General features: G+C 40.3%; 1 long non-coding RNA gene across 1 annotated transcript; it reads left to right on the forward strand.

The window, feature by feature from the left end:
- Positions 1-3: 3 nt before the first annotated feature.
- LOC147572455 (uncharacterized) lies at positions 4-17,931 on the forward strand. The gene is made up of 2 exons (XR_015246185.1): positions 4-769; positions 17,278-17,931. It is a non-coding gene; the product is annotated as an uncharacterized LOC147572455 (long non-coding RNA).
- Positions 17,932-21,292: the final 3,361 nt, after the last annotated feature.

The raw sequence follows: 21,292 nt of genomic DNA on the forward strand, positions 1-21,292 counted from the left end.
GCGCGAACACAGCGCGAACCACGCCGCCCCGAGGGCTGGCGCTCAGGCCCAATCTCGCGAGAGCTGGGCCTTGAGCGGCCGCGCCAGAACTGCGGCGGCGAGACTTGGCCCCGCGGCCCTGGCTCGCGGGGCTGTTGGGAGGTCCTCCTCCCTGCCGGAATCCGCTGTGCCCGCTCGTCCGCACCTCTGCCCCAGTCACACCTCTACGGCCGGTCAGGTGGCTTATTGAACGCCTGCGTTAGGTGCCAGGCCACGGAGTTGGAGCTGGGGACGCGGAAATCAGTTAGTCGTGGCTGCTGGCTTCAAGGAACGCCCGTCCTAGCGAAGGAGAGAAACTTGTACAGACGGTGCGATTAGGGTTTTAAGAGAGGTGTGGCCCGAAGCCTGCTGTGACCCAGTTGAGGGGGTGGTCAGAGACAGCCGCGAAAGGAATCGGAGCAGTGCTTCGAGGGGTAGGAGTGCTTTGCGGGGAAGCAGAGGCCTTTCTAGGCAAAGACGCGGGCGGTGGAGAGTACGTGGTGTAGTGGAGCAGTGAGTGGCGAGTCCAGAGAAGGGGTCATAAACCCAAATGCCGACGGTGGTGGCGTATAAATCATCTTATGCAGGCTGGGCACAAGGAAACGATGGGAGGCGCTAAGCATGAACGAGGGAGCGATCATTTTCTCTGAAAGGAACGATGGGTACTCAACATCCGGCCAGTTTCCCTGGGAGAAGGAGCGCCCGGTGTTGATTATCTTCGCGCTTTCCAGGAAAATACAGAAGTCTTGACGTATGTGAACGTTCAATCTCTAGATGCTGGTAACTCGTTTTAAATGCCGTAGCAGTGAAAGAAAATGCCTCAGAAGCTTGGTTTCAGCCTGTGCGGAGGTATTCAGCTTTTTCAGACGGATTATGTCTGTGTGGAGTGTGTGTTTATGAAAATCTGGAAGCTGGCTCAACTGGCTCCCCTTGGCTTGTACTTTCTACCACTGGGTCTTTTCACTTAAACTCCGATGTGCTGAGAGTTCTGTAATGCTACTTTTGGCCTTTTTTAGTTTTATGTGCGTTTCTCGTCTCTTAGGAGTTCGCAGCAGAGAACCTGTCTCCTTTGAACTATGAATTTCTATGTGTTAGTAGGTACAGAGGTAGGCCCTGTAGGGTCAGAGAGGGTGATTAAGATAGTATTGCTGACTTCCAAGTTCTTGGAAGTTATACATTATAATAAGATATAATCGAGGTATTTGTAAAATATGCGAGCATACATGAAGGCAAATTCGTTTCTTCTTGGAGGAGTTGAGAAGACTTCCCATTGGAGCTACACCACCATAGGACTAAAAGTTTGGGTAGGGTAGGTTTCTATTCAACTCTGTATCACGTGTGTAAATATTGAAGCACAAGAAATGCATGACTTTTTTTTTTAATGGTGGGGTGTTTTTTTGTTTGTTTCTTTTTTTTTTTTTTTTTTTTTTTTTTTAGTGTTTATTTTTGAGAGGGAAGAGAGTGCAAGCTGGGGAGGGGCAGACAGGGAGGGAGACACAGAATCCGAAGCAAGCTCCAGGCTCAGTGCTGCCTGCAGAGAGCCCGAGACGCGGGGCTCGAACTCACAAACCGGGAGGTCATGACATGAGCCAAAGTCAGACACTTAACCCATTGAGCCCCCCGGGCACCCCATGACTTCTTCTTTTTTTTTTTTTTTTTTTAATGGAAGTACAGTTGACACACAACGTTCCATTAGTTTCAGGTGCACAAGGTAGTGGTTCCACAGCTGTTATGCTCTGCTCACCACAAATGTAACTACCATCTGTCAAGAACATGACCTTTGAAATCAGACCTGGTTTTCTGTTCTAGCTTTGCCACTTCATTGACAGCTGTCCTTGAACATCTTGTCCTTGAGCCTGAGTTCCCTTATCTGCAAAATGGTGATAATAATACAAGCTGCATAAAACTGTTCAGAGGATTAAATGAGAAAGTATATTATAAAGCATTTAAAGCTGTCCCTGACACAGTTCCTCAAATCCAACATGTAAGATGAAACATAAGCGGCTAAGAAAAAATAAACAACTAGGGAAACCATGACGTGCCGTCGATTGTAAGATGTATCCCATTCAGAGTTAAAATGTGGGGTGGCTGAATGGCTCAGTCTGTTAAGTGTCTTGCTTTCAGCTCAGGTCATAGTCTCAGTTTGTAGGTTCAAGCCCCGCATTGGGCTGTGCGCTGACGGTATGGAACCTGCTTGGGATTCACTCCCTGCCTCTCTCACTCTCTCTAAACAAATACATTTTTTTTTTTAATTTTTTTTTCAACGTTTATTTATTTTTGGGACAGAGAGAGACAGAGCATGAACGGGGGAGGGGCAGAGAGAGAGGGAGACACAGAATCGGAAACAGGCTCCAGGCTCTGAGCCATCAGCCCAGAGCCCGACGCGGGGCTCGAACTCACGGACCACGAGATCGTGACCTGGCTGAAGTCGGACGCTTAACCGACTGCGCCACCCAGGCACCCCAACAAATACATATTTTTTTTAAGTGAAAAAAGCCTCAATACAGTAACAATCAACAATACAATAAGAGGAATGTCTATTACTCCTTTGTAAAAATTTACTACAGAACCATGGGCTGCTAGGATAACATTTCCTGGGGCAACAATATCATGACCCTATTACCCTTGTTTAAGAACAGTGCTAGAGGCAAGTTAAAATAACACATTTCCTACATTCTACCAGATTCCTTTATCCTATATCCCAAGTTTTTTAATCTTTCAGTTGTACAGATTTTTAGATTTCAAAAGTTTTCCCCATGAGGACCACCATTTCAGAGTTTACTGTACTGCTTCAGTCCCCATGCCTATGACAAGGCTTTTGTCCTGGGACTTCCTTTTATTGTTCTCTTGGATAGGATTCACTATTACATGTACCCATATCTTCTCCCTTAGTTTATACTATCTTACGTTATGGTACATCCTCCAGTAACTTGTGGAAGGTAAATGGGAGCTAAACCTGCAATGTGATTATTAGAAGTGTTAGTAACAACACTGGTTCTAAACGAATGTTTAGGACCGGGCCAGGCATCATAAAAGACGAGAGAAATTAAACCCCTGCTTTATAACAGACATGAACGGATATGGGCCTTAGGTTTGAATGCTACCCCACTAGGTGTGAGCCCTATTACTATCAGTGATTTAGCTTCTCTGAGCCTCACTTGAGTTTAAATTCGTAGAGATAAAAATGCCTACCTTCCAGAACTACTTTGAGGTTTACGTAGGACTGAGACCACCACTCTGGAGTCAGACCGCCTGTCTTCAGATCTTGGCTTCGCCACTCCAGTAGATGTGCAGTTTTAAGCAAATCATTTCACTGCATTGTGCCATGGTTTCCTAGAATATGCAATAGCATAATGGTAGTGAGGCCTAAATCCAAAGGTGGTTTTTTTTTGTTGTTTTATTTTTAAAGATTTTGTGGGTAAAGTGTTTAGAAGAGTACCAGGCTCAGAGAAAGGGCACGTGAAGTGTTGATTGTTATTGTTACTGGTTCTATTAAATCACCTAGCACATAATCCTTGAACTAATTTTATTTTTTCTATCCATTTTCCCTGGATTCTTGTTCTCTTCAAAAGCTTCGGTTATGGGGCACCTGCGTGGCTCAGTCGGTTAAGTGTCCAACTTTGGCTCAGGTCATGATCTCCTGGTTCGTGAGTTTGAGCACCTAATCAGGCTCACTACCGTCAGCGCACAGCCCACTTTGGATCCTCTGTCTTCCTCTCTCTGTCCTTCTCTCTCAAAAATAAACATTTAAAAAAAAACCAAAAAACAAAAAAACTTTGGTTACCATCTGTCTTCTGATGATCCATAAAGCAGTATCTACAGCCTGAGTTTCTGTCCTGATTTTCAGACCTGATATCCGACTGCCAAGTGGGCATTTCCATTTGGAGATCCCAAACTGGACATACCCAGTTCTTCTACACTAACTCCAATATTCCCTTCTTCCTTTCTTCTCTTACAGAGTAGCACCACTTGGTTTTCAAGCCAGAAAACAGGAACTACCCTCAGTTATTCCCTCTTCTTTATCCTATACATCTAATCACCAAATGTGATAAATTCTCCCCGTTTCATTTCTCTCTCTCTTTTCTACATCTTTCAATTCCTTCTACTGCACTTTAGCTCAGGTTACCATTGTCTTCCTTTGCATTACAGACTTCTAAATGGTCTCTAGTTGCACACCCACCTATGTCCCCCCACTAAGCCATTCTTTTATGTAGCCAATAGTGATCCTCCACTACAAAGATGATTGGATATAGAGAATTTAGAAGAGGAAGGAGCTGAGGGCAGCTCCCAACTTTCCCCCCCTTGGGTACCTGAATATATTCACATTGGAAAAAACAGGAGAAAAACGGATTTTTAGGGGAAGGTTTTTGGTTTTTTTCTCCACTAGGCTAGGAGGACTAGATAAAGACCTTCAGAAACGTTAAGCACTGAAAAGATTATGAGGCCCCTTCCCCAAATACAATTTAAAATAAAACTAATGCTAAAGTGAAATGTGAGTTTACTGTCTTTTGGAATACTTATTTTTTCAAATGATTTTCACTGTGAGTGTGTGTCCCAAGTGTGTGTTTAATTTGCCTTCTGGGCAACCCAGCACTCTGGATTGAAGGCAGAAACTGTCTTGTTACATCTCCCCCTTTTGGAACATGGCCCGGCACAGAGAAGCTTCTCAATATATAATGAATGAGTGAGTGAATGATACTTTTCGGGAGAGAGGACTATAGGTTGGATAAATATCTTGGAAGAATGGGGAATTTTAGCTTGACTTTGAAGAAAAAGTGAAATCAGGACGTGGGAGAATCAGTGATTGAAAGCATTGAATTGGGAGTGGGAAAGAGGACAGCACAGCCTGTATGTAGTAGAAACAACCAATAAGTGTAAAGAGAATATATATTCAATAGAAATGGAATTGACTAGGTAAAGTAACTGGATTATATCTGTAAGAGGTACAAAGTTGAAATTCAGCAGATCCATGGATCTGATACTGTGCAAAGAACTTGGTATGCACATTTTTTCCCCTGAATCGAAGAGCCCTAGTTTTTTTTTAAATCCAATTCTTGAGTTTATAAACCAATAAATGTTAAGATTTATGTTGTATATTTGAGAGACTGATAAGAAGTCTTAAGCTTGGTGCTGTAGCCATTTAATGCTCAAAAATTTTTTACTACAGGGGCACCTGAGTGGCTCAGTTGGTTAAGCAACTGACTCTTGGTCTTGGCTCTGGTCATGATTTGGTCTGGTTCATGAGTTCAAGTTCGTGAGTTCAAGGCTGTGCTGACAATGCAGAGCCTGCTTGGGATTCTCTCTCCCTCTCTCTCTGCCCCTCCCCTGCATGTTCTCTCTCTCTCACACACACAATAAATAAATAAACTTAACAAAAATATCTAAAAGAAAGGAGCAGAAGGGAGGGAATGAGAACCTCAGATCTGGAGATAAAGCCTGAAAAGTTGGGCCATCAAATTGGAAAGGGAAAATTAAAATTAGTCTTTGTTTACGAATGACAAGATCTCATATGTAGAAAACCCCAAAGATTCCACAGAAAAAAACCAACTGTTAGAACTAGTAGGCAAATTTCGGCAGAGTGGCAGAATACAAAATCCACACACAAAAATCAGTTATTTTCCATAATAATAATCCAAAAAGGAAATTGAGAAGACAATTCCACTTGCAATAACATCAAAAATAAAATACCTAGGAATAATTTAACCAGGGAGGCCAAAGATTTGTACACTGAAAATTACAAAATACTGGTGAAAGAAATGATAAGACACAAAGACATTTTGTGTTCATGGGTTGAAAAACTCTCAATTGTTAAGATGTCAATACTACCCTAAACAGTCTACATATTCAGTGCAATCCCTGTCAAAATTTCAGCATATTTTTGCAGAAATAGAAAAATCCATCCTGAAATTCCTATGGAAACTCTAAGGACGCTGAGTAGCCAAAGCAATCTTAAAAAAGAATAAAGTTGGAAGTCTCTTACTTCCTGATTTCAAAACTTACTCCCAAGCCTCAGTAATCAAAACAGTGTGATACTGGCATAAAAATAGACCTATAGGGGCGCCTGGGTGGCTCAGTCAGTTAAGCATCCGACTTCATCTCAGGTCATGATCTCACGGTTCGTGGGTTCGAGCCCCACATCGGGCTCTGTGCTGAGAGCTCAGAGCCTGGAGCCTGCTTCGGATTCTGTGTCTCCCTTTCTCTGCTCCTTCCCTGATCACACTCCCTCTGTCTCAAAAATAAATAAATGTTAAAAAGAAAAAAAAAAAAAAGACCTATCAACCAGTGAAATAGAATAGAGTGCCCCCAAATAAACCCTTGCTTATATGGTTAAATGTTTTTCAACATGGGTACCAAGACCATTCAATGGCTAAAGGACGGTCTTTGCAATAAATGGTGTTTAGGAAACTGGATATCCACATGCAAAAGAATGAAGTTAGATGCTTATCTTACACCATATACAAAAAACTCAATGGGTCAGAGACTTGAACATAAGAGCTAAAACTATAAAACTCTTAGAAGAAATCATAGGGGAAAAAATGATGCTGGATTTGACAATGATTTCTTGGATATGACACCAAAAGCATGGGCAACAGCAGAAAAAAGTAATAAATTGGACTTCAAAATCTAAAACTTGTGCACCAAAGGATACAATAAACTGAAAAGGGCAATTTATGAGATTGAGAAAATGTTTGCAAATCATATATTGATAAAAGAGATTAAAATCCAGAATAGATGAAGAACTCCTACAACTCAACAACAACAAAACTCAACTCAAAAATGAGCAAAGGACTTAAACAGATGTTTCTCCAAGGAAAATATACACATGGCCAATAAGCACATAAAGGGATGCTCAACATCACTAATCATTAGGAAAATGCAAATCAAATCTATAAGATACTACTTCACATCGAGTAGAATGGCAATTCTTAAAAAACCTGGAGCGCCTGGGTGGCTCAGTTGGTTAAGCATCTGACTTGATTTCCACTCAGGTCATGATCTCACAGTTTGTGGGTTCAAGCCCTACGTTGGGCTCTGTGCTGATAGGATTCTGTCTCCTCTCTCTGCCCCTTCCCTGCTCACTCTCTCTCAAAATAAATAAACATTTAAAAAAGTAAAGAACCTGTTGGTGAAGATGTGGAGAAATGGAGAAATTAGAACACGCATTGCTGGGAGGAATGTAAAATGGTACAACCACAGTGGGAGAAAGTATGGTGTTTACTTAAAACATTAAACATAGACAGGGGCACCTGGGTGGCTCAGTCAGTTAAGCGTCCGACTTCAGCTCAGGTCATGATCTCACGGTTCGTGAGTTCGAGCCCCGCGTCGGGCTCTGGGCTGATGGCTCAGAGCCTGGAGCCTGCTTCCGATTCTGTGTCTCCCTCTCTCTCTGCCCCTCCCCCGTTCATGCTCTGTCTCTGTCTTCAAAAATAAATAAACGTTAAAAAAATTAAAAAAAAAAAAAAATGCCAGTCACAAAAGGACAAATACTGCATGATTCCACTTATGAGGTATCTAGAGTAGCCAAATCCGTAAAGACAGTGGAATGGTGGTTGCTATGGGGAGAGGGAAGAATGGAGGGTTATTGTTTCAACAGGTATGGAGTTTCCATTTGGGAAGATGAGAAAGTTCTGGAGATGGATGGTCGTGTGTGATTGTTGCACAACAATGTGAATGGACTTCTTACCACTGAACTGTACCTCTATACCTGGCTAAAATGGTAAACTTAGTGTTACGTATATGTTACCATAATTTTTAAGTAATTTTTAAGTTGGACCATACCTAGATGATGTGGATCAGCAAAATCTCTTAATCATTCCTTGTGAGAGTATACATTGGTACAGCCCCCTTGGAAAGTTTGTCCTTACTCTGTAAAGGTAAATATGTGCATACCCTTTGACCAACCATTTTGCTTTTATGCGTATATTCAAAAGAAACTTTTCAAAAGCTACCAGGACAAATGTACAAGAGTGTTCATGTGAAGGGAGCCTGGATGGCTCAGTCGGTTGAATGTCTGGCTCTCGATTTTGGCTCAGGGCATGATTCTGGGGTCATGGGCTCAAGCTTCATGTTGGGCTCTCACTGAGCATGGAGCCTGCTTAAGATTCTCTCTCTCAGGGCACCTGGGTGGCTTACTTCGTTAAGCATCTGACTTCGACTCAGGTCATGATCTCACAGTTCATGAGTTTGAGCCCCACGTCGGGCTTGCTGCTGTCAACACAGAACCCACTTCTGATCCTCGATCCCCCTCTCTCAGCCTGCCCCTCCCCTACTCGAGCTCTCTTTCTATCAAACATAAATAAATATTTTTTTTTAAAAAGATTCCGTCTCTCTCTAGCCTGCTTAAGATTCTCTCCCTCTGCCCCTCTTTCCAACTTGCTTTAAAATTAAAAAAAAAAAAAAAAAAAAAAAAAAAAGTTCATGTGAGCACCCTCTTTAATACCAAGATCTGAAAATAACTCAAATGCCTATCTACATGTAGAGGAATAGATAAATCAATTAGGGTATATTTATACAACACTCCAAATGAATGTATTAGAGTTATATGTGCCAAAACATGGGTTAATCCTAGCAATATAATATTGAGTGGAAAGAGTAAGTCCTTAAGAATTACAGCATATGGTAGACTTTTTATGAAGTTACCGATAATAATAGGTGATGCAATGGAGGATCAAAGAGGTGTATGCAAATGTAAATTCATGTCTTGGTTTTCATGTTGGTGGTGATTTCATGGATATTTGCTATTTTAAATGAAAGACTGAATGAATGCTTGAGGCCCTTGAACACACCAATGATGGTCATGAACCAAGAATAATGATGAATTGAATTCTCTGCATCAAATTTTTTTTTATTTTTGGGTGCCTGGGTGGCTCACTCAGTTAAGCTTCTGACTCTTGATTTTAGCTCAAGTCATGATCTCACAATTCGTGAGTTTGAGCCCTGTGTCAGGCTCCGTGCTGTTAGCTTGGGATTTTCTCTCTGCTCCTCCTTCCCTTGCCCACTCTCTCTCAAAAGAAAATACATAATTTTTTTTTGAGTTTGTTTATTTTATTTTGAGAGAGAGCAAGAGAGAATCCCAAGCAGGATCCACATGGTCAGTGAGGAGCTCAATGTGGGGCTCGAACTCATGAACCGTGAGTTCCTGAGCGGATATCAGGAGTCAGACGCCTGACCAATTGAGCCATCCAGTGCCCCCCAAAAAATTCTTTTCGCATTCAACTCTATATCAGTATGCTATAAGTAGAAGAAGACAGTGGGGAAGGTGGGGAGTAATCTTTTAAATTACTTGCCATCAAATATGATACTCTAGGAAGATATGTCACATTTCCCTTGTGGCCTCAGGTACCCTCTGATAGATTACTACTCCTGCCTGGGCATTTAAGCATCTCAATTTAGAAGATCAGTAATAGTGGAAAGTCACCAAAATATCTTGAGCTTGGATGGGAATTCTGCAAAGTAAGTGTTTCTGTGAAGGAAAAAAAAAATTAGTCTGGCGGTTTTACATAGGATAGATATATTTTTGAGAGATCACAGAGGAACCAAGTATCAGGCCATCATCATGATGCAGTTTTCAAGTAAGGGAGCCCTGAACTAAGTAGTAGCAGCAGAAATTGAGAAGGAGATAAACCAAGAACCTTTTGTAGGATGGAATAGTAATTCTTAGAACACATAAGATGAAGTAAATGAGAATACTTAAATAATTCTAAGGTTTCTACCAGAGGTATATCTAAGCTTTGTGACCCAAAGCTTACACAATTCTGGGGACTCCCTTTGAGAAAAACAATATGGCAAAATCAAAATAGGATCAAAATTAGATACAAAAGTAAATATTTATTTGAAAGAGCCTAGTGTAAGTGAAGATCACAGAACTTTTTTAAGCTTTTAGTTGTACTAATTCTTAGATGTCAAAGTTTTCCCCATGAGGACCAACATTGCAAAGTTCACCGGACTATTCCAATCTCTATGCCTCTCAGAGGCTTTTTTTCTTAATGTAGGTGTTATCGCTATGAACTTATCTCCTAGCACTGCTTTTGCTGCATCCCATAAGGTTTGGTATATTGTGTTCCCATTTTCATGTGTCTCAAGGTATTTTTAAATTTCTTTTTTTTTTTTCTTTGACCTTTGGTTGTTCGGTAGCATGTTGTTTAATCCCCACATATTTGTGAATTTTGCAGGTTTCTTCTTGTGATTGATTTCTAGTTTCATACCCTTTGATCAAAGAAGATGCTAGACATAATTAGTCTTCTTAAATGTATTAATACTTGTTTTGTGGCCTAACATGATCTCTCCCAGAGAATATTCCATGTGCACTTAAGAAGAATGTGCATTCTGCTCCTGTTGGATTATTGTTTTCTGTAAATGGCTAAGTCTATCTGTTATAACATGTAGTTTAAGTGCAATGTTTCCTTATGGATTTTCTGTTCCTATTCCTATTATTTACGCATTGTTGAAAGTAGGTTATTGAAGTCTCCTACCATTACTATATTGCTATTTCTCCCTTGAGGTCTGTTAATATTTGCCGTATATATTTAGGTGCTTCTATACTGGGTGCATAAATATTTACAAATGTTGTACTCTCTTTTAGGTACAATATATGAATGACCTTTTTTCATTTCTTATTACAATCTTTGCCTTAATGTCCATTTTGTGTGACTTAAGTATAGTTATTCCTACTTTCTTTTGATTTCCATTTGCATGGAATATCTTTTCCCATTCTTTCTGTCTGCATGTGTTCTTAAAGCTCATGAGTCTCTTATGGATAGTTGGGTCTTTTTTTCTTTCTTTCTTTTTTTAAATCCATTTGGACACTTTATGTCTTTTCCTTGGAGAATGTAGTCCATTTACATTTAGAGTAATTATTGATAACTATGAACTTACTATTGCCATTTTCTTCATTGTTTTCTGGCTATTTCTTAATTCCTTTATTCTTTCCTTCTTCTCTTGTTCTCTGTGAGATTTGATGATATTCTGTAGTGGTATGCTTAGACTCCTTTGCCATTACCTCTTGTGTATCTGCTATAGATTTTTGATTACCACGAGGCTTACATAAAAGAGAAAGATACTTTACTTTTAGATCCTTTCCCCTTCAAATAATTTTCTTGTGAAATGTCTGTTTATACCACTACCCCTGTTGGTTTTTTCTTTTCCAATGATTAACTAGTCTACTTTCACAACATCCTTATTTTTGTCAGTGGCTTTCCTTATAATTGGAGCAGTTCTCCACTATCATTTTTCATGACTTTATGAAAGTCCTACCTCTTTTACAAGAGATTTACAATTTCACTTTGCAAATGCTTTGGACTGAATTTGCAAAGAGATGAATGGAGTAGAAGGGTATGTTAAATCAGGAGGGATGTTCAATGACTCATTTTTTAGATAATTGGTTCATTGGTAAATATATGATAGGGAAACTGTTGATTCTTCTTGCAATCTCTTAACTGTGGGGACCTAGCTAATGAAACCCTGACTAATAAGGATACCCCGCAGGCATTTAATAGGGTTCCAGTGAGCCTCATTGAGACAATGGCTATGAGGTGCTTAGCATTTGTTCCTGGCACAAGTAGAGTTGATTACTTAATCCTTTGTGTTGCCACGGTATACCATAATATCACATCTCATCGTATTATGGTTGCTTAATTGTTTGTGTGCGTGTATTTCTCTTTATTTTTAAGTTCATTTATTTATTTTGAGAGGGCAGAGACAGCGCGAGTTGGGGAGGGGCGGGGAGAAAGGAGACAGAGACTTCCAAGCAGGCTTCACACTGCCAGTGCAGAGCTGGACACGGGACTTGAACTAAGGAAACCTCGAGATCATGACCTGAGCCGAAACCAAGAGTCAGATGCTTAACAGACTGAGCCACTCAGGCACCCCTATGTGAGTGTGTTTTTGTAACAGTCTGTGACTCCTAGAAGGTAGAAATGGTTTCTCATTCATCTTTATGCTCCTGATATGTGCCTCAAAAATGGTGAACATTCAATACATGTTGAATGAGTAAGTAAAGGAATGAATGAATGGGTATCTTCCTCATCTTTTTCTTGTTATAACATATCTCAGGTTATCTATTTAGCCTTTAATTAAAAAAAATTTTTTTTAACAAGGCAAATACCTTTGTACTGATAAGGAATGTTCTCTAAGATAGAGTGATAAAAACAAAATGCAGAAGGGTTTATAGCATATGCTACTTTTTTTTTTAATTGGAGGGAGAATCTACACATACATGCACAAACACACTCATGGATGTATTTGTGTACATATATGTGTGTGTATTTGTTTTTTTCATAGACTGTCTTAAGGATACATGAGGGGCGCCTGGGTGGCTCAGACGGTTAAGCAGCCGACTTCGGCTCAGGTCATGATCTCACGGTTGGTGAGTTCCAGCCCCGCGTCGGGCTCTGTGCTGACAGCTCAGAGCCTGGAGCCTGTTTCGGATTCTGTGTCTCCCTCTCTCTCTGACCCTCCCTCGTTCATGCTCTGTCTCTCTGTCTCAAAAGTAAATAAACATTAAAAAAAAATTCTCTGTTCTCCCCTTAAGAAAAAAAAAAGGATACATGAGAAACCAGTAAGAGTGACTACTTTTGGGCAGTAACACTGGGAATACACATGGTAAAGATGTACTTTTTTATTGTATACTCTTTCAAATTGCTTAATTTTTTTAAATGTTTATTTATTAAGAGCACACAAGTGGGGAAAGGGCAGAGAAAGAGACACAGGATCTGAAGTAGGCTCTGTGCCAACAGTAGAAAGCCCTATGTGAGGCTCGAACTCACCAGCCATGAGATCATGACCTGAGCCAACGTTGGTTGGTTAACCGACTGAGCCTCCCAGGCGCCCCTCAAATTGCTTAGTTTTGTTTACCTTGTGTTTATGTTACCTATTTTATATAAATATAGATATATAGATATAAATTTTATTTTACAAAGTTGTTACCATTTTTGAAACCTAAAATAATGGGTAAATGGAAGGACTGGAATGATGTTAGAATATTACTAATTCAGGTTAGAAAAGTCCTTAAATATGCAAATATACAATCATGTAAGAGTTTAAAAATATTTTCTTTGTCTTCATCTACCTGTAGGCTTATATATTGCACATTTCAAGTTGGCCTAAAGGTCACAGATACATAAAAATTGGAGGGGATTTAACAGTTATTGTTTTTCTAATTGATTTCCACAGTCTTTATCATATAATTTGTGTTTTTTTCTGAGAGAATTTTTCACCTCTGGCCATACTAAATTTTGTTTCTGTGACTTTTCATTCATCATGTTTTATTTTGTTTTGTTTTAAGATTTTAAGGGGCGCCTGGGTAGCTCAGTCGGTTAAGTGTTTTGTTTTAAGATTTTATTTTATTTTATTTTATTTTATTTTATTTTATTTTATTTTATTTTATGTTATTTTATTTTACTTTACTTTTGTGTTTACTTAATTTATTTTGAGAGAGAAAGACAGCATGAGCAGGGAAGGGGCAGAGAGAGAGGGAGAGAAAGAAAGAATCCCAAGCCCATTCCATGCCGCCAGCACAGAGCCTGATGTGGGGCTCGAACTCACAAACTGTGAGATCAGGACCTGAGCTGAAATCGAGAGTTGGATGCTTAACCAACTGAGCCACCCAGGGCCACTAAAGATTTTACTTTTAAATAGTGTCTACATCCAGCATGGGGCTCGAATTCAAAATCCCAATATCAAGAGTCACATGCTCTACCAACTAAACCAGCCAGGCACACCTCCATTCATCATGAGGTATATGGTTACTCTTGCACATACGACCTAAAAGTATGCCAAAATATCCCAAATTAAATGATCTATATGCAATTTCTTTGTAAAGCGTAACAGACTCTGTCAGTGCTCTGTCCACCCTCGATCTAACCTGTTGTATTCACTCCAGCAACTTCCAGCTGCCTGGGGTTTCTGGCATCAGGAACTTCTGTCTCCCTCTCTCTCTGCCTCTCCCCTTCTCCCTCTCTCTCTCTCTTTCAAACATTAATAACCATTAAAAAATACTTTAAAAGTAATTTATCATAATGTATCAAAGGGCTTGAAGATGTGCATATCCTTTGATCCAACAATAGGAAATAATCAGAGGATGGGCGATTAAGCATTTTTAAGGATGTTTTCATAGCCTTAAATTTTAAAATTTTATTTTATTTTTGAGAGCGAGGAAGGGAGAGAGACAGAGAATCTTACAAGGGGCAGAGAGAGAGAGAGAGAGAGAAGCAGGGCTTGAGCTTACCTGGTACAGGACTCGAACTCAAGAACCATGAGATCATGACCTGAGCCAAAGTCAGATGCTTAACCAACTGAGCCACGCAAGGACCCAATTTAAAAAATTGAAAAAAGCAGAATATCTAAATGCTAAAAAAGAGGACTAATTAAATACATTATAACAAATGAATGCAATGGAATACTGTTCAGTGTTTAAAATTATATAAATGCATATTGATTTCACTGCAAGTTCACAGTATATTATGTGACTATATTGGCTCTTTGGTAAATATGTGTTAGAGCAAACGTTGCTTTTTAGTGCAATCTCTTAACTATGGAGACTTGGCTAATAAAATCTTGACTAGAAAGGACCTTTATTTATTTATTTATTTATTTATTTATTTATTTATTTATAAATGTTTATTTATTCTGAGGGAGAGGGAGCAAAAAAGGGTAGAGACAGAGAAAGAGAGAGAGGGAGAAAGAGAGAATCCCAAGCAGGCTCCACGCTGTCAGCACAGCGCCTGATGCAGAGCTTGATTTTATGAACTGTGAGATCATGGCCTGTGCTGAAATCAAGAGTCAGATTCTTAACCAACTGAGCCATCCAGGTGCCCCAAAAAGGTACCTAAAAAAAAAAAAAAAGAGTAATATATATGTATTATGCATAGGAAAACATTTGGAACATTGACAATAAGTTGTGATTTGTCATCAGTATTCTAGGTCTTGCAAGGGTGGTAGATGTTTATTGGCTTATTAAATACATAATAAATAAAGAGGGTCAGTGATGAGAATGTGTGATAAAATAAGGGTGATGATCGCTTCAAATCTGTGCAGTTGAAGTATGTTAAATAAAAGAATGGAAAGGGGGGAACATCAAGAGGTTATACGCTCAATTGTTAATAGTAGTTATCTCTGACTAAAACTTTAAGGGTAATTATTTTCTTTTTACACACTCAAGAGTTTCTAATTTGTCTATAATTCTATATTACTTATGTAATGGAGATATTAAAAAGTCAAAGCCATTACATTTAAGATTTAAAAGTATTCGACAATAACAGCAACAGTGAAGCCTTGCCCTCTTAAATAGACAAAAGACCATTGTCTGTACTGGCCAATTATGTTCCTTTGTAGCAAATACATTACATTGGTTTGTGGGATATTCCATGTAGAATACAGCTGAAACATTTCTGTGACCAACAGATAAATTATATTGGATTTGATGCATTTTACCTATGTCAGGCCACTTTTGCACTTGGAGAAAAATGCTTTGTTGTTTACTACCTACCATGTAAAAGGAAGGAAGCGGTTTCCAGCTACTAGGAAATATAAAGCCATTTGGAAACTCTTCTCCTGGGTTAGAAGGTATTCTTGATATAGGGATACTGGAATGTAGCTACTTTTTTAGGGAAAAGAAAATTTATAAATGTTATTACTTAAATTACGTTATCTTAAATAGAACTACAGGTGTAACTTATTTAAATTTTCAGTTTCAAATAGTGGAGCCAAAGGGTTTTGTTTTTTTTTTTAAGTTTGTTTATTTTGAGAGAGAGAGAGTGCCCTCAGGCACGTAGTGGGGGAGGGGCACAAAGAGAGGGAGAGAGAGAGACTCCCAAGCAGACTCTGTGCCGTCAGCGAGGAGCCCACAGCAGGGCTCTATTTCATGAACCATAAGATCATGACCTGAGCTGAAATCGGGAGTCAGATGCTTAACTGACGGAGCCACCCAGGGGCCCTGCCAAAGGTTATTTTAAAAACTTGAAGTTGCTGGGGCCCCTGGGTGGCTCCGTCGGTTAAGCGTCTGACTTTGGCTCAGGTCATGATCTCACAGTTCCGGAGTTCAAGCCCCACATCGGGCTCTGTGCTGACAGCTCGGAGCCTAGATCCTGCTTTGGATTCTGTGTCTTCCCTTCTCTCTGCCCTTCCCCTGCTCATGCTCTGTGTCTCTCTGTTTCTCAATAGTAAATAAACATTAAAAAATTAAAAATAAATAAATAAATAAAAATTTGAAGTCGCTCTGGAACTTGGTTAGACGTATCTGCTATATATTCCTTAATGCTTTCCCTAGCTTCACATTTTTTGTCATGGCCTATTCGAGGACCTGTTTTTCTTTTCTTTCTTGATTGTAAGTGCAGTAAGAGTAGGAATGACATCTGTCTTACTGGCAAATAATAGGAACTATATATAGATAGATAGATAGATATAGATTTTTTTTTTTTTTAATTTAAGAGTGAGAGAGACAGAGAGAATCTCAAGTGGACTCCATGCCCGGTGGCAGAGCCCCATATGGGACTCTGATCCTATGACACTGGGATTATGACCAGAGCTGAAGTCAAGAGTCAGACGCCTAACCAGCCAAGCCACCCAGGTGCCCCGGAACTCAATATTTAACAAAAGAACGTATAAATGAATGAATAGATTCAGTTCCAATTTAGAGCTAGGACATAAAGAGCAGAAGCTTTAAAATGCACAGTGGGGGTGGTTCCTTACACATTGAAGGTTTGAAGTGCATGTTACATTTGAAGTGCATTTACATTTAAGGTGAAACATTCATGTTTATGGTTGACACTAACCAATTCCAGTAAGTGAAATGCCAAGTAGGAATATACTACTAAAAGTCCTCGCGAGGAATAAGAATGGAGGGAAAGTGCCACACAGGCTACAATGTCTCATTTATATGAATGCAAAGCTGCAAGAGAACTCAGAACATCTTGAAGTCAATCCCTTCATTTAATAGATGAATAAATTGAAGTTCATACAATTCAAATGAATTATAGAGTCACCGAGTTCCTCATTGATAATTCCAGACCATGAGCTAGGTCTCCTGACTTACTGGTCTAGTTTTCTCTCCATCAAACTTAAAAGAAGGATTGACTATCACCTAAGTCTAGGAAAGGAAGAATAGAGAGAAACAATCATCTTGTTCTTCAAACATTCTGGTTCAGATTCCTTCTTCAGCCCCAAAGAGCAGAAATCGGGGGTCATTAAGAATGGCATTGTAAATGAAACAAAGTGAGATTTCACATCTGGAATACTATACGTAGTTCTGTGTCCATTCCACAGGAAAAATACAGCAAAGCCAGAGAAAGGTCCGCGGGAGGAGGTGAAAGTGATCTCACAGAAGGATTGAGAACAAGATGAAAACATTATGATGCTTCACACTGAGCTGTTAAGAGGAAATATAATTATCAGCACTGCACCTGAAACTTTTAATTGGGAACGCAGAGGAAGAGGAGATCCTTCCACAAAATAGCCATGGATGCTGTTGCCAGATGTCCTGTCCTGCATTAAATGATCCATGAGTCTGATCTGGTATGCTCATTCATACGGTTTTATTTACAAAACTCCTTTTCTTGTCATTTCAAACCCCACTTAATCCCTAAAAACCCCAACGGAGAGGGGAAAATGAATGCCTCATTATAGTCTTCTCTGGTGACAGGTAGTGGTGCTTCGGGTCACAGGGTGACAGTTATCTGGATTGCAAGTCCTGGGTGGCTATGGATGAGAGATACCACCCTTTCAGCTAATACCTATCAACTACCGATGTCTTTTACTCATTTTCTCTTTGGGGCCTATGAATTGTTTCCTATGGAAGAATGTCTTGATTTATAGTAGCCATAGTGGAAGCTGCTTTTTATGATATTGTCAAATATTATATTCAAAAGATAAATATTTGGAGTACCCTAAAATAAACATATAAATGTTCCCTTTGTTTCACATCTTGTTGCGTCCTATTTCTTGGGAAGTTATCAGATTTCAATCTTCTGCCTTCTTTTCTTGAGAGTTTGCTTCTTTAATCTTCCCTTTTGTGTTTAACTTTCAATATGCTCCTCTCTGCCAGGGACGCCTGGGTGGTGCAGTCGGTTGGCTAGGCGTCCAACTTTGGCTCCGATCATGATCTCACGATTTGTGAGTTTGAGCCCTATGTCGGGCTCTCTGCTGTCGGTGCAGAGCCTGCTTCAGATCCTCTGTCCCTGTCTCTCTGCCCCTCCCTTGCTCTCTCTCCCTCTCTAAAATAAGTAAACACGAAAGAAAAATGTTCTCCTTTCCCACGTATTTTTCAAAGCTCTCATATTTATTTGAATGCTTAAGTGTTTTTGCAATATTAATAGGTATGTTTTTCAGTAGCTCACAAAAACTGACCAGCTTTTCTGCTAGTGAGCAGTTATTGTAGAAAACTTTGCAGATATGAATATTCAAAACTGAAATAATAACAAAATAAAATAAAATAATAACAAAATAAAAATAACAAAACTGAAATAATAATCATAATTATGATTAACTCTTGGGGAGAGGATTAGAGAGGATGTTCACATTCTGCATAAAAAATTCCTGAGGGGCACCTGAGTGGCTCAGTCGGTTCAACGTCCAACTTCAGCTCAGGTCATGATCTCACGGTTCTTGGATTCGAGCCCTGCGTCAGGCTCTGTGCTGACAGCTCAGAGCCAGGAGCCTGCTTCACATTCTGTGTCTCCCTCTCTCTGCCCTTCTCCCGCTCGTGCTCTCTCTCTGTCTCTCAAAAATAAAATAGGGGTGCCTGGGTAGCTCAGTTGGTTGAGTGTCTGACTTCAGCTCAGGTCATGATCTCGTGGTCCGTGGGTTCATACCCCGCGTCCGGCTCTGTGCTGACGGCTCAGAGCCTGGAGCCTGCTTCGGATGCTGTGTCTCCCTCTCGGTCTGCCCCTCCCCCCGCTCACTCTCTGTCTCTCAAAAATGAATAAAAAAACATTACAGAATTTTTAAACATAAAAACTAAATAAAATAAACGTTACATTAAAAAAAAATTCCCTCATTGTTTTTTATACTAAATATCTACAACTTTTTAAGCCAGAGAACAATTATAATAAATTATTACTAGCTGAATATTATACATGAGACATCTATCTAATATAAAGCTAAAGTCAATAAATATTATTCTCCATGTAAATAGGTCTCTTAGGACCTCCTCCAAGGTAGCAGGATACTGTTTAATTCCTTGTAAGATGATCTGTTGTTTTGACACTCAGTCACTATAGAGAAGCATTTTTTTTTTTTTATGTTTACTTTTTTATTTGTTGAAAGAGAGAGAGAACCAGCCGGGGAGGGGCCAAGAGAGGGAGAGAAAAATCCCAAGCAGGCTCCTCGCTGTCAGTGCAGAGCCCAACACGGGGCTCAAGCCCAGGAACCATGAGATCATGACCTGAGCTGAAACCAAGAGTTGGACCCTTAAACAACTGGGCCACCCAGGTGCCCCTAGAGAAGCATTTCTTAGGGTGAATTCCACAGAACATCGGTTCTGCCCCTTGCTAATAGGCAAATGAGAAAAAAGGATTCTGTGGTTTGGTAACTTTGGTAAAACACAGGTTTAAACAAACAAACATGTTTCTTAATTGCAGCATTTTTCAGGGTGTTGAAAGCACTCAGGGACACCGTGACTCTCTCCAGGAAGTGAAAGGGGAGCAGAGCAGTGCACAGGTTTTTCCAAACTTGTTCACTCCCAGTATCTTTTTTTTCCCCTCCCCAAACCAAAGTTCCAAGGCCTATGTTTTGGGAAACTGCTTTGGAGTGTTCAAGAAACAGTTCTTTTCATCGCGAGATTTATCCATATCTAAAGATACAATCATTGTTTTTGAGCCAGATCTACATTATTTAAAGTATAGATTTTTCAAATATTACTTTAATTTTAGTTCATTTTTCTTTTTTAAATAAATAAGACGGTCTGTGATATAATACTAGGTTTGGGTTTGTTAAATTGTGTTCAGGATTTATACATGTGCTCATCAGAGACACTGGCCCTTAATTTTCCAATTTTTTTCTATTAAAGTTTATTTATTTAAATTGGGGGGGGGGGTGCAGAGAGAGAGAGAGAGGGAGAGAGAGAGTCCCAAGCAGGCTCTGTGCTCTGTTTCACGACCATGAAATCATGACCTGAGCAAAATCAAGAGTCGGATGCTTAACTGACTAAGCCCCCCAGGGGCCCCTCATTTTCCATTTTTTTGATAATACGTTGCCAGATGTTAGTGGTAAAGCTGTGCTGCTCTCATAAAATAATGAGTTGTGCAGTGTTCCATCTTTTTCTCCTGTCTGGAAGAGTCTGTGTAATCTTGGTATTAACTCTCCCTTGAATGTTTGGTAGAATTCACTGGTGAAAGTGTCAGAGCCCAGAATCTTATTTCACTGTGTTTTATTTCACTGGGAAGTTTTCGGTTTTGCAAGAGGTGTCAGAGCCCATTTGGTGCAGGGGGCAAAGCCCCACGCCCTCGGCCAGCAGTGAGTGGCGGACTTAGTGAGGCACAGATAGGGGAGATTCTTGCTTGAAGATGAGAGGTTCTGGTTCAGAACACGCGGCGAAGCAGTCGGCAATCTAACTGGGGGATCCTGGAAGTGAGAGACACCCACAAGGGCTGGGAGGAGCTCCTCACACATTTTTGGCTAAGTAGGATAGTACACATGGGTGGAGGGGACCTCAGAGACCTGGGAGTCCAGGGAAAGGCAAAAGACAGGGGAGTCTTGAGAACTGGCTGGATCTTTGAATTCATTCCCCAATAGATAATTCAACAATTCGAGTTGGATATTTCCATACTTCGCTCTCGGTATGTGGTGGTCGGGAGAAGTCCTCGAAGATGTCTACCTACAAAGAACATAATCGACACCGGCTAATGTGCCCTGAAATATGTTGTTGCATTTGCTCCCCGGCCACGCTTCCCCCCAGGCTAGTCCCAGCCGGTGGCTGCGTGTCATCGGAAAACGAAGGCAGGTCCGTTCCTAGAAGTTATGAGGTTCTTCTGATTGCTAACAACTTTGTCTTAAGGACTCACGACAGCTTGGCTGAGCCTTTCTTCGTCTGCATGGTAGTCTAGGATGCTTCTGCCCAACGTTCTTTGTCTCTGTACCTCTCCCATACTCAGGCTCAGGCTCGTGCTGCAGTCCAAATGACCTCTCTCTCAGGCTTTTCCAGCCCCTTCCTATTTCCTCCTGCAGCCATTTCCCCTAATGATTGTACATTTACTCCTAGTGGCATGTGCTTCGTCGAGGGCCCAGATGAGCACAAATGGTATCAAAAGTGGTCCACGAAACTGGTGGTCAGATCGGGTATTGG

Source organism: Puma concolor, chromosome E4 (assembly GCF_028749965.1).
Source record: "Puma concolor isolate L17-30 chromosome E4, mPumCon1.1.hap2, whole genome shotgun sequence".
In the NCBI taxonomy this organism is placed as follows: Eukaryota; Metazoa; Chordata; class Mammalia; order Carnivora; family Felidae; genus Puma; species Puma concolor.